The sequence below is a fragment of the Lygodium microphyllum genome, chromosome 22 (genome assembly GCF_053477565.2).
Source record: "Lygodium microphyllum isolate KBCC chromosome 22, Lygodium_microphyllum_v1.1.10, whole genome shotgun sequence".
In the NCBI taxonomy this organism is placed as follows: domain Eukaryota; kingdom Viridiplantae; phylum Streptophyta; class Polypodiopsida; order Schizaeales; family Lygodiaceae; genus Lygodium; species Lygodium microphyllum.
This window is the reverse complement of record NC_141156.1, coordinates 38,776,409-38,789,558: the sequence shown is the minus strand read 5'-3', so window position 1 is coordinate 38,789,558 and position 13,150 is coordinate 38,776,409. Positions and strand designations below refer to the sequence as shown.

Genomic DNA, 13,150 nt, shown 5'->3' with positions numbered 1-13,150 from the left:
GAGAGGGAGAGAGAGAGGGAGAAACGAAACAATTTAGAAATGGAGAGGGGAAAAAAAGAAGAGAAAGAGGGAAAATGGATTATTGAGCGAGCCTCACGGTAATTTGGCTTGCTGTGCGCGCAGAACGGTCTAGTCGTATTAAGTGGGCTTCAAGCATAAAGTCTAGTAAGTCTGCATTTATTAAAAAACAAAAAGTCCATTTGCATGGGTGTCTTCCAGAAGGATCTGTAGATGGTCGTCAGAGTTAACACGCGTGTTGTAACTTGTAGTCTCGCGAATCGCAATTCAATACACTGATTGTAGCTATTACGACTTTTGATTGTCCACGCGCCATGATCCATCTAGGATTTGCACCGAGAGTACTGCTTAACAATTAGTGCTCCTCCGAGTACCGTCAGCCTACAGTCAGAGGCGAAGCAGACACATAGAAGACGACAGCGATCCATTGAATCACAAAGGCTTTGCCGTGAAAGACGGAAAGCGCCATATGCAGAAGCCTCCAAGGAGGCGTGCCGATCAAGCTTGCGATCTCGCGGCTATGGCGATGAGGCCGTCCGATGTGAGGTGCTGAGGCATGACTCCCATTCACGGCCTAACAAGCTCATAGCCACCATTTAGACGATCTCTGATCGCAGTTTTCGAGGCTGGTAGGTTTTTGATCGGGTCCTCCCATGCCTCATTTCGGGAGCTGCTGATACACGACTTTTTTCCTCGTATCAAGTCTCAAAGCGAGTAGCTGCTTGATTGGAAATCTAAGGTGCGTCCGGTTATCCGTCTTCTTCTTTGTACCACTATCTTTTCTCCTGCTTGTGCGTAACAGTGCAGGACGAGGATAGATCGCCTGCCTATCAGTGTCAAAGATTGCGTTTGACGTTGAAAGGTTCCTGAGACAGATTACTGGTATAGATTGCCTGATAGCAACAAATATGATCCGGGTGAAAGGTTTCTGAGACAGGCTAGTGGTGTAGATTGCCTTACAACAGTCAGCAGAAGCTCTCTGAGGACAGAAACATAGATTCTCTCATAACAGCCAACAGAAGCTTCCTATGCAGGCTTCAATGTTGGTCTAACTTTTAGGCGATCCATATACAACCACGGACTTTGTAGACTATTACCATTTTGAAGTCTTGACTGATGGAACTCCCGTTTTAGAGAAAGAGGTTCCATGAAGACGGCACTCTCCACACATACAGTAGCTTGAAACTTGTGCGGATTATCATTTAGCTTCTCTATAGTTTAAGTTGTACCTTTTTGCACAATTTGCACAATAATACATGTTTAGTATCCTCTTCTCTTAACTTTTTTGTTTGTCAACTTTTATTGCTGATCTTTGCTTTCTGACTTTGTGTATTATCGGACTTGCTACAAAATACTTTTAGGAGATTCATTAGTGTGTGCAACTTGCAGGTCTCATGTTTTAAGTCTCAAGTTTAGTTGGTTGGGAAGCTTTACAATATATTGTATATGTCTTTGTTGTCTGTTTTTGATATAAGAACAATGCACTGCAGGGATGATTGACCTATTCATGCCTATATACAATTTTATTGGACCCTGCTGTTATGGTCCGATGATCAGATACATTGTTTGATGTCAGGACCCAGATATACTGTGGCGAACCATACACGATTGGAAAATGCTCAAGCTAAGTGTACATCAGTTAATTTTGATGAAAGCTATGGCCTTAGTGTCCACATTTCATGCAGAACTGGGAGCTATGTTGTTGATTAAGCTGAATGCCTAACTTCAAGGCTAGACAGTGAAATGATGGCCAACAAGCTGTATCTACTGCTGTCTACCTTGAATCTTACATTGGAAACAAATCTATATGCACTCTTATCATGCAGGCGTTCAAAAATTACATCCTCTGTGCTATTGTTCATTGTACCCTTAATCATGATCATGATCTCTAGGACTCTCATCCTCAACTTGATTGTTCAAAGGAGAGTAATCAAACTATTCCTTGAACACTTACACAAAGACTAATTGATAATTTCAGGGAAAAGTATAGGCTATAAAGAGGGAGGACAATTAGTAAAGTTTGAGACTTGTGGTGGAATACAAAACAAGATGAAAGCTTACTTGTGAGGTGGAAGTGAAGACCGCCTAGAATATAGAAGCTTTGCTACTTGCTAGTTCTTACAATCAAGTTACTATGGAATAACAAATAGAAAAGTATTGTTGTGGGCTGCCTAAGCAAGTTCATTATTATGGTACAAAGACCAAAGTTCTCATGGGGATGTATATGTTTATTGCTTTGCTTTGGCATAATTAAGTTGTGCATGTGTGAGGTGCACATGTGAAGTGTAAGTTAATTTGGGCATGTGGACAATCCAAAATCAAAGTCAAGTAAAGGGGGACATTGGCAAGAGTTGTGACAAGTTATGTTGTTTGTGGGTGCCTAGTGACAATCTTGGTCTTAGGCATTAAATTGACCCTTAGAAATGATGTGTGGTGTCATTTGGGCTAAGAAAATTTAAACATTTAATGTTTAGACTAAGGTTAATGAAAGTTAGAGTAACTTTCAAGCATGACAAATGTGGATGGGCGGTGGCCAATTTGTGGGCAGGTTCCACAATTAATTTATTGCTAGAAGTTACAGTCTAGAGGCTGAGACTGCATTAGATTGTGTGCCACGTGGAAAAAGGAGAGAACTTGCCATCCAAGCTAGTTTGATTGGGGGTTGGCTGAGGTTGAGGATGGCTCATTCTAGCTAGGGTGATTGCTGTTGTGTGCATTTTGTGGGTTTTGGGATTAGCTTGGAGATAGGTGATAGCAGAGTGCACATGTGTGACAGGACAGGGGCAGCATGTTTTATTCTCTGCTTTAGTGAAAGGCAAAGGTAGAAGAGGAGGGCTTGTTAGCTATTCTGGGTTTTAGTCCCCTTTCAAAGCTGTTGGCGCCCTTAGAATTGGTGTTAGAGTTGTTAGAGCTGGACATTACTTGGACAGGCTGGCAGGAGCAGCAGGCAACATGTGGCAGCATCAGGCAGGTGATGTGGCAGCTGACGTGGCAGGCGACATGTAGCCGCTGATGTGGCAGTCGGACAGACTGGTCAGACAGTTTTGTGTCCAATCGGCTGCATTTAATGCAGCTAACCTGGTATTTCTGGGTATTTTTGCTGGCCTATTTATTGGCCCTGGTTTTTGCAGTCTTTGTCAATTGTGCTCCCAGTTTTTAGGCTGCAGACTGTGGAGACTGCCCTCAGGGCTGACAGAGATTGAGATCTTTGTCAAAAGATGACGTACCAGCGAGACAGTAGGGTTTGCGGGGAGGATCACGGAGTGAACTCGGCAAACATGGAGAAGAGAAGAGAAGAGAGAAGAAACTCTGATGAATGGTTGATGAAGTTCTGAATCATGGAGTGAATGTGATACAAGGGAACAAGGGTGCTGTAGCATAAGGAAGATGATGACGACAGCCACAAACCACGAACCACAATGTCCTCCTGAAGGGGTGTGAGGGTAGTGGAGAGGTTGGAGAGGAGGTGACGGACTGAATGAATCAGCCGTAAAGGAATGAATGAGAGAGTGGCCTATAAATAGCCATAGTCAGTCTAGGATGGCACCCCTTTTTGGGGCTGCAAACCCTAACTGCAAACCCTAAACGCAAAAATGCAAACTGTGGGTGAAGCATTTCTCAACATCCCCTCTCAGGCCCAAAAAGGAGAACAAGAGGAGTGAGGTGGAGATGCAATGCTACATGCTGAAGAATGCTCATGCAACAAGTGTCACTTGGACAGTGTCCCTTGTGGGGAAATTGTTCACTTGCCCAAGCGTCCCTAGTACAAAGACAATGAAAACGTGCAATGCATAGGAATGCCGGACTTTGTGTGGTGTTGAGAACCATAAGGATATGCTCATACTCGATCTCGGGAGTTGGCTCCATGCTGACCAAGTGACCAAAGTAAGAAGAAGGGAAGGAAGAAGATGTAGAGGATCCCTAAGATCCAAGATTTTCCCGTGACAGGTAACTTGTAGTAAAGAACAATAGATAGAGTGAATTGGAGAACCCGAAACTCAACCTCGGGAGAGAAGCCACTAGCTTCGTGTATCCATGCAAGAAGGAATACGAAGGCCTTGTCACTAAGTTGCGACTAAACCTCCAAGACCCTGATCTAGGTAGATCCTTGAGATCCTGGGCATCAATAGGTGAGATGACTGTTGGAAGAAAGCCACCCTATCCAAGGGTAGAAGAAGGTAAAAGGCCTTCGCGCAGGTATGCGAAGGATGGAGCAGTGGGTGGGGATCCCTTTGAAATTGGAGGAATAGGAGCCCCCTCTGAAGTTGCAGTAGATGTAGATGCCCCCTCGGGGGGCAAAGAAAGATCAGCCCCTCTGAATCCCCCTTTGAGGTAGTAGGGAATCCAAAAGCTCATGGATCATGGACTCTGAAATGTCTGAGGATGAAGGAAGTGCCACCCGTCGTGCCAAGGAAGGTATTTGGGGTGGTGAAGAATTCCCAGAGGTGGTCTCTCGAACGTGAGTAGGTGAGGGTGAAGGGTGGGGCTTAAACTGAGCAATGAGTGGACAACAATCGCTGCTTCTCAATGGAGCGGACTGGGAAGCCAAAGAAGAGGAAGGAGTCGAGTAACCACTGTCTCTTGAAGGAGTGGACTAACGAGGAGACAGTATCAAACAATCACTGTTTCTCGATGGAGCAGACTGTAGAACTGCGGGCCATGGTAACCATTGTATCTGAAAATAGGTGGGAGAAGATTGCCGGTTGGCGTTGTGATGATCTTCAAGAGGTCATAGAGCCAATCAATCCTCCATGTGCTTGAAAGGACTTAGTGCGCATCGGATGCGTCTTATTGCCTTGAGCACAATACTCCGATAGCTGATGTAGAGCGATCTCTGTGGCCTAGAAAGGAGAGGTGGCACAAAGAGTGCTTGGTGGAAGACGCATATACTTTGGGGGGGTGGGGAGCAAAGGTTGAAGTCGGCAAGCATCAGTGGTGTGTTCGATGATGCCACAGTAGGAGCACCTAGCAGTCTGGTCATTTGTCGGTAAAGAAGCCATGGGTGCCATTGTGCCTTGCTAAAGAAGGAAGAGGTAGAAGAGGTTAGCCACAAACCATGAACTGCAATGTCCGCCTCAAGGGGTGTGAGGGCAGTGTGAAGCATGAACCGCAATGTCCGCCGCAAGGGGTGGGAGGGCAGTGAAAGGGCTAGAAGTGAGCTGCGAGCGGAAGGAGGATGTTGCTAGTAGTAAGAGGTTGGAACCAGTAGAAAAATGCAGGTGAGGAGAGAGAAATAGTCATTTGGATGCTCCCATGGCTGGTCGTACTAGAAGGCAAGCTTATATGCATGATAATGCACATACCATGGAGTTTGTTATGGCAGAAAATACAGTTGATGATGAGGAGCTTGAATGTTTTGAGGATGCACAACATAGTGTGCATACAGTTGATGATGAGGAGCTTAAATGTTTTGAGGATGCACAACATAGTGTGCATTGGATGGCAGCAATGCAAGCTGAGTTTTGATTCCATCATTAAGAATCAAACATGGGATTTAGTGTCTTTGCCTATTGGGAAGAAAGCCATTGGAACAAAATGGGTCTACAAGCTGAAAAGGAATGGAGATGGATCCATTGATAAATATAAAGCGAGGCTTGTAGCCAAGGGCTATGCACAAAAGAAAGGCATTGACTATGAGGAGACATTTGCTCCTACCTTCCGCATGAATACTGTTAGGTCTATGGTTGCTTTAGCTGCCCATTATGGATGAACTGTGCATGCTCTACATATAAAGACTGCATTTTTACATGGGGAACTTCATGAAGAAGTATATGTACAACAGCCCATTGGTTTTGCACTTGAGGGATCTAAATACTTGGTTTGTAAGCTGAAAAAGGCTTTATATGGCTTGAAATAAGCTCCTCAAACTTGGTATGTAAAGATTGATGCTCTTTTACTCAGCCAAGGGTTCATAAACAACTCATAAGAGTTTACTCTTTACGTATGTAAAGAGGGGGGATCCATACTGATCATTTGGCTATATGTTGATGACCTTTGGCTTATAGGGACACACGTTGATCAGATTTCAGCATTTAAACAAAATTTGTAGCAAACTTTTGAGATGTCAGATTTGGGGTCTTTGCACTATTACTTGGGCATTCAGGCCATTCATGATGCTAGAGGTATTGGTTTATCACAGTCAAGATACATTGGTAAACTTCTCGAGAAGTTTGGCTTCAAGGATTGCAAGCCAGTCTGTACACCAATGGAATCTGGACTGAAGCTTTCATTGCATGATGACAGTGACTTGTTTGATATACACACATATGCTCCAACAATTGGATGCCTTATCTACCTATGCAGCATTAGGCCGGACATACAATTTGCAGTTTCAGCCTTGAGGAGATATATGCATTAGCCACTCATGTCACAGTGGCAAGTTGTGAAGTGTGTTTTTCATTACTTACAAGGTACTAGGACTCTTGGATTGCTTTATGCCAAGGGGGGACCATTGCACTTACATGCTCACAGTGATCCTAACTAGGTTGGTGATTATGATTCTCGTCACTCCACTAGTGGCAATTGTTTCTTTCTTGGCTCATCTTACATATCTTGGCTTAGCAAGAAACAGTTCACTGTTGCCACATCGTCATGTGAAGCTGAATACAAGGTAGCTTTCACTACCACAGTTGAATGTGTATGGCTTAGACACTTGCTAATTGATCTAGATGTATTTGTCACGGAGTCTACTCCTTTGTTCATCATTGACAGTTAGAGTGCCATTGCAGTGGCACGGAACCCAATGTTTCATGCATGCACGAAACACATTGAGATCCATTATCACTTTGTCAGAGAGAGGCTACTTGTCAGAGATATCAGCCTTTTCTATTGTCCTACCACCAGTAATGTGGTAGACATCTTCACCAAAGCTCTTCCTTGTGACAAATTTGAAGCATTCCGCAATGCTTTAAATTTGATCTCCGTTGGTGGTGGATGACCCTTGATCACTCTTCACTGTAGGGGGGTTTATTGTGTTTCACTTATGCCTATGATCACAGAGGAGTATCGGTGATCTTCAGTAGGACACTGGGGCACTTTTTACTCTCCGTACGAGAGGTTTTTTCCCCTAGATTTATTCTTTTTATTTTATGTGCCTATGTTACACATTTTCAGGCACTTATCGTGTTGCGCACACTTCAGGTGTGAATACCCTCTTACAACCCTAAGGTTTAAGGGTTGTACCTTGTACTTTCATCTTACACTTTCAATCTATTACATTGGGTGTTGTGCTTTCACTCTCCATAGTGTCTACTTCACTCTCAGTTGAGCTTCGATCCACTCCCAACTCTCATAGGACACTTATAAGGGAGAACAGTAGACATGGTATGCTAGTGGTGCCTGAAACTCAACCTTGGGAGGGAAGCCACTAGTTCCATGTCTCCATGTTGGTAAGAATATGAAGGCGTAGCCACCAAGTCATGGTTGAAATATCCAAGGCCCCAACTTGTTAGTGAATATGTCAGCTCATGTGTGAGTTTGTCTGTGTAGTGGCTGGGCAAATTATTTAGGATATTTTAGGCATTTTTTGTGGTCTTCATTTTGGTCATATTTAGCATTTATTGCTGGCCGACTTGATCATATTGAGGACATATTTTTGTCCTATATATTCAAGCTGCTCCTCCTCATTGAGACACTCATTTGCCATCACATGTGTGGAGACTCCGTGGAGAGAGGAGCCAGTGTTGGTGCCCATGCAGCTAGTGATTTACTGTTGTATGTGACTGTCTCGTGTTGGATATATGGATTCCATTTCCTGAGCATACATTTGAGTTCTCATCTGTATTTTGTTCTTCTACGTTCTTGCTTTCCTTTTCTCTTTATTCTTGTGTTTCAGTAGTTTGTTACAACATATATCTATGCTTCCATTGTTGCTCCACTTCTGACATTGTATCAGATTTCAGATTTCAGATTCTGTCCTCTTGTTGTGTTTTCTTTGCTGATTTTAAGATTGTTTTGACCATTGCTGATTAGGCGATTATTGCTCCAACCAGACGTCTTGTTTTTCTTGCATTTTTGCTGATGTGAGCATCCGTACAGCTTGTGTTAGCACCTCTCTTACCTGTGTGTCAATTTGTGTGAGAGTGCGCAGCGGAAGAACACGAACACAGAGGAGAGGAGAGAGAAAGCAGAGAATGAAGGAAGAAAGTCTGCACTGACTGAGATGAATGCTGAATACACTGGAATGGACAGAACAGTCCCTGCACGCAGCCCGGAGCGTCAGTGAGGGAACCAGGACAGACTAGAAGCAGAGGCAGCACCAATGCCGGAGACGGAGACGGAGGGAGCAGTGCTGTACCTGCAGAGAGCAATGCTGGACTGACTGGGGGGGCTGATATAAATAGCCCCCAGGCCAGCAAACTGGCCGACCAGCCAAACTGACCGACCTGGCCAGATTTGGCCGACCAGCCAGATCTGGCCGACTGCCCAGAAAAATGGGCAGTCAGGGCAAAAACAGCGCAGTTTGGGCTGGAACAAAACCAGGACTGCATGCTGAACAAAAATGTCCTGACAGAGCTCCTCTGTCTCCTGTCAGACTCTGACAGGAGCTCACAACCAGGAGATGACAGACTGAGACTGAAGAAGAGCAGGCTAACAATTTGAGCCTGCGTTTTGGTGTGTGTGCATCTCTTGATGTCTAGGCGACTACATTATGAAGTCGTTTTTGCTATTTTAGGCAGTTTATGGCTTATTTTTCGACTTTTCGCAGTAGATTTCTTCTTGCTTTGGTTAGATTTTGGTGAATACTGCATGTGAACTCTCATTTTCTGCAGTCTGTGCTTGTGGTTTGGATGTTTCCTCTCCAAATACCTTCTTTTCTCTATTTCTCTTCTAAATCCTCTACAGATGACTCCTCCATGCACATCCATTAATTATAAGTTCCATGGAGATTCTAGTGAGGCTCTTGCAGCTTCAGAGAGGGGTTTGAAGAAGTCGAAGACCCAGTGTTACCACTGTTGGATGAAATGTCATTTATGGAAGGATTGCAAAGAGTTAGGTGCTTCCCGGAAGGAGGAGGAGAAGAAGACAAAGCGGGATGTGGACTCCTCTGATGAGCTATCATTTTCCTCCGACTCCGATCCTCCAATCAAGGAGAAGTCTAAGGCATGGAAAGGAGAAGCTTCTTCAAATTGTGGGAAGGGATTGATGGGCCCTCCTTAGCTGCTTTTTGGTGGTGGTGATGACGATATCCCTTACGACTCTCCAATGCTAGAGGAGAGTGAGAGAGTGGTGAGATGGGGCAATTGCACCTCATCTATATATCTATACAAATGCACAAGATCGAGAGAGGGACTTCCTTGACGCATCGATTGAAGTCTGACAGGTTGAAATCCTGGAGCTAGGATTGACATTCAAGTTCATGATAGGTTGTTTATTTGACAGAGAGCGGGCTTGGCTCCTAGTCTTGAGCTCACATGAGGGGACACTTTGGCGGTCTAGCCAAAGGCGGGGTGTCAGACGGCTCTGAAGAAGACCATAAAGCCAGAGAAAAAGCAATAAAATAGATGAGCACGAGCGATCCCTTCACCTCCCAGCCTTGCCTAGTTTTATTGCTGGCCAGACCCATCGTGATCCGATTGCCAGCCGTCAAACCTTAGTGAGTCCTACTATTCTTGGACTCTCTTTGGTTCTAGGCTCCCCTAAACCCCGTTCGGGCGCCCAAGACCCCGGACGGTCATCCTCGTGCATGTTTCCCTTGATTTACCTTAATGTCACATTAATGTCACATTTCCTTCCCCTTAAGAATCGGTTTCGTCCTCGAAACCGATACTTGGAAGGTCTAAGTGTAAATTGGGAAACCTTTCATGCCCCTTTAATTCTAAGGTCTGCACTACATGGATTTGTTTTTCTTTTTCCTTGCCCTTGTCCTTATCCTTTCCTTTGTCTTCCCCCTTTTTCTTTTGAGGGCAATTCCAAGCAGCATGGTTAGGGGATAGGCAATTGAAACACAACTTTTCTTTTTTGGCCTTATCAAAGTCATCAGGACTTAACTTTGGCCTCACATATTGTTTCTTTTCAAAAGGTTGTTTTTTACCCTTAGAAAATTGCATTTTTCTTTTAAATTTGCCCACAAATTTTGAGGTTTCCAATTCCTTAGACTTGGGCTCCGTATCAGCGAGACTAGTGAGTGTACCTGGACGCATACTATCTTCATTGATTAATGCAAATTTAATTGCCTCTTCCAGCGTCTTAGGTGAACTACTTTTTACTTCCTTTTTACAGGCTTTATCTAGTCCCCTAATGAATCCTCTTGTTTTTTGAAATTCATCTATTCCTTCCAATTTGAGGATTATCTCACGATATTCCTCCATATATGTCAGCAGGGGTCTTCCCTTTTGTCTGACATAATCCCAATCTTCCCAATTTCTTTCCATTTCATTTTCAGGTAAAAAGACGGATTCAAATTGAGCCCAAGTTTCAGGTATGTTATTTGCCTCCTTTAAAGTTCGCCACCATTTATATGCTTTGGGCCCCAAAGTTAAACTAGCCTCCAGTGCTTGGAGATGTGGTGGAGTATTTTTAAGTTTATGCAAATCTTCCCATTTTTGGAGGAAATTAAAGATTGTATTTTTATTTCTATCTTTTTCCTCCTTGTGAAACTGAGGGGGTTTCATATTCTTTAGAACTGGATTATCCCTCAACTTGTGGTGGGGTTCCTTAAGATCTCGCATAGTCACATCTAAATCTTTCGATGAAGATGGGACATCCGAGGTTTCTATCTTATTTTTATCTCTTTCTAACAATAAAGTTAATTGAGATTTTATTTCAGTGAGTGTTTGAGTTAAAAATTCCATTTGAACCCCCTGAGCCTGTACACGAGCAGTAAGGTCATCAAATTGTTCTCGTGTAGCAAAAAATTCTTCCCACTGTTCTTCTTGTATCTCTGGTTCACGGGGATCTACCATAGGGTGGTCCCCAGAACTAGAACCTTCCATTACTCTCTCTTTCCCTTTTTCTGCCATTAATACACTGGAATTGGAAAGCAAAGATAAGAAATTTGCATACAAAATAAAGTACTTCCCTGGTTTTAATGGCAGGCAACTGTTGCTGGTTTGTAAATAAACCCGAAGAGTAAGGAACAAATTTTATCTTTCGAACTAAACTGGTCACGCAGGAAATGGAGCTTCTTTGCAGAAACGACTAGTATTCAGCCCCCTTCTTAATGATCACGCAGGCCATCAATGCACCTTTCCTGAACTTGTTCTCTGCTCAGCTTGTACTTGTTATGCAAGTGCACTTGGGGCTGGCGAGAGGAATACCAGACAAATAAAGATAGCGTGCAGTCGGCTGGTCACAGAAGGACCAGAGAATAGCGTCAGTCTCACGCAACTGGAGGGCCAGCCTGCGGAAAAGGGAACAAGGTGGTCCGTTGATGCGCTTTAAGACGGGCTTGAGCCAGGATTCGGCGCGCGATTCAGAATACGACGTTAGACATAGAAGATAGCTTCCCCGCCAAATGATGAGTGACGTGGTGAAATTAAACGTCACGTCAAATTTTATATGACGTGTCACCAGACGCCGGAAACGAACAGCTTCACGAGACCCGTTGGCTCTGTCTTCTCGTCGAACAGCTTCATGGATCCACAAAACGAGATCCGTCGGCTCTGATACCAATGTCAGACGGCTCTGAAGAAGACCATAAAGCCAGAGAAAAAGCAGTAAAATAGATGAGCACGAGCGATCCCTTCACCTCCCAGCCTTGCCTAGTTTTATTGCTGGCCAGACCCATCGTGATCCGATTGCCAGCCGTCAAACCTTAGTGAGTCCTACTATTCTTGGACTCTCTTTGGTTCTAGGCTCTCCTAAACCCCGTTCGGGCGCCCAAGACCCCGGACTGTCATCCTCGTGCATGTTTCCCTTGATTTACCTTAATGTCACATTAATGTCACACGGGGAATCCATGGTCACGTATGTTCCAGAGGCATTTTTGATAGGATGTCATGTATGCTACTGAAAGACATTGGGACCAACATAGAGATATGCTATGATCTTCTCTATTTTCCGGCGTTGGCACGATTGACTTCGACATCAGGTTCTTTTCGAGGCACCTTGGTGGTGGCTTGATTACCCACTGCTTGGGTATCCATGGTTTTACTCGGTGATTCTATGTTGTATGGTTTATGATTCACTCTCATTGCACCATCGTATTGTATTAGATCACCATGATTTGAGAGAGGGTGTTAGCGGACATGTCAGCTCACGTGTGAGTTTGTGCATGCAGTGGTTGGGCACATTATTTAGGATATTTTAGGCATTTTTTGTAGTCTTTATTTTGGTCATATTTAACATTTATTGCTGGCTGACCAGCATTAAATGTTGGCCAATCTGATCATATTGAGGATATACTTTTGTCCTATATATTCAAGCCCCTCCTCCTCACGCAGACACTCATTGGCCATCACACGTGTGGAGACTCCGTGGAGAGAGGAGCTAGTGCGGGTGTCCATGCAGCCAATGATTCATTGTTGTATGCAATTGTCTCTTGTTGGATATATGGATTCCATTTCCCGAGCATACATCTGAGTTCTCATCTGTATTGTGTTCTTCAGTGTTCTTTCTTTCCCTTTCTCTTTTGTCTTGCATTTCAATAGTTTATTGCAACATATCTTAACACTTCCATTGTTGCTCCACTTCTGACACAACCTAGGTAGAAATTATAGACCTAGGTATCAATAGATGAGATAGTAGCTCCGATGTTGACCACCCCATCAAAGGAAAGATGAAGAATGCAAAGGCTTTTATGCCAAGGTATGTTAAGGACTGCACGATAAGTAGTGACCACTCTAAACTAGAGGAAGCGGATCTCTCTCCAAAGATGGAGAAATAGGATCCCCCTTTGAAGCCCCTCATGAATCGCCCATTTGACTCATGGATCATGGCCTCCGAAGTGTTTGATAACAAAGGAAGGACTGCCGGTGGTGTTGGAGAAGGTATGTGAGATTGCAATGGAACAGAGGCCAAACAATTTCTAGAGATGGCCTGTCGAAACTAAGTAGAAGAGGGATGGGAGGTAGTGAAGAAATGCCCTAAACGAAAATACACAAATACAATTGTACAACAAAGCACAAATTGATAATAGAACATAGTTAGAATTAGGGTAACTCAAAGACAAATGAACACAGTGAATAATCTA

General features: G+C 43.9%; 1 protein-coding gene across 3 annotated transcripts in view; it reads left to right on the top strand.

Moving 5' to 3' along the window:
* The first annotated feature begins 227 nt into the window (after positions 1-227).
* The window catches only part of LOC148017045 (uncharacterized), a 31,841-nt gene continuing 18,918 nt past the window's right edge, over positions 228-13,150 (top strand). The window contains exons 1-2 of one of the 3 annotated variants that reach the window (XM_087662618.1): positions 228-757; positions 1,509-1,641. The gene's annotated coding sequence lies outside the window, so the exon portion shown is untranslated. Of the gene's footprint in view, positions 758-1,508; positions 1,647-13,150 lie in introns of all 3 variants that reach the window. The other 2 variants (XM_087662617.1, XM_087662616.1) reach the window with 2 other exon arrangements.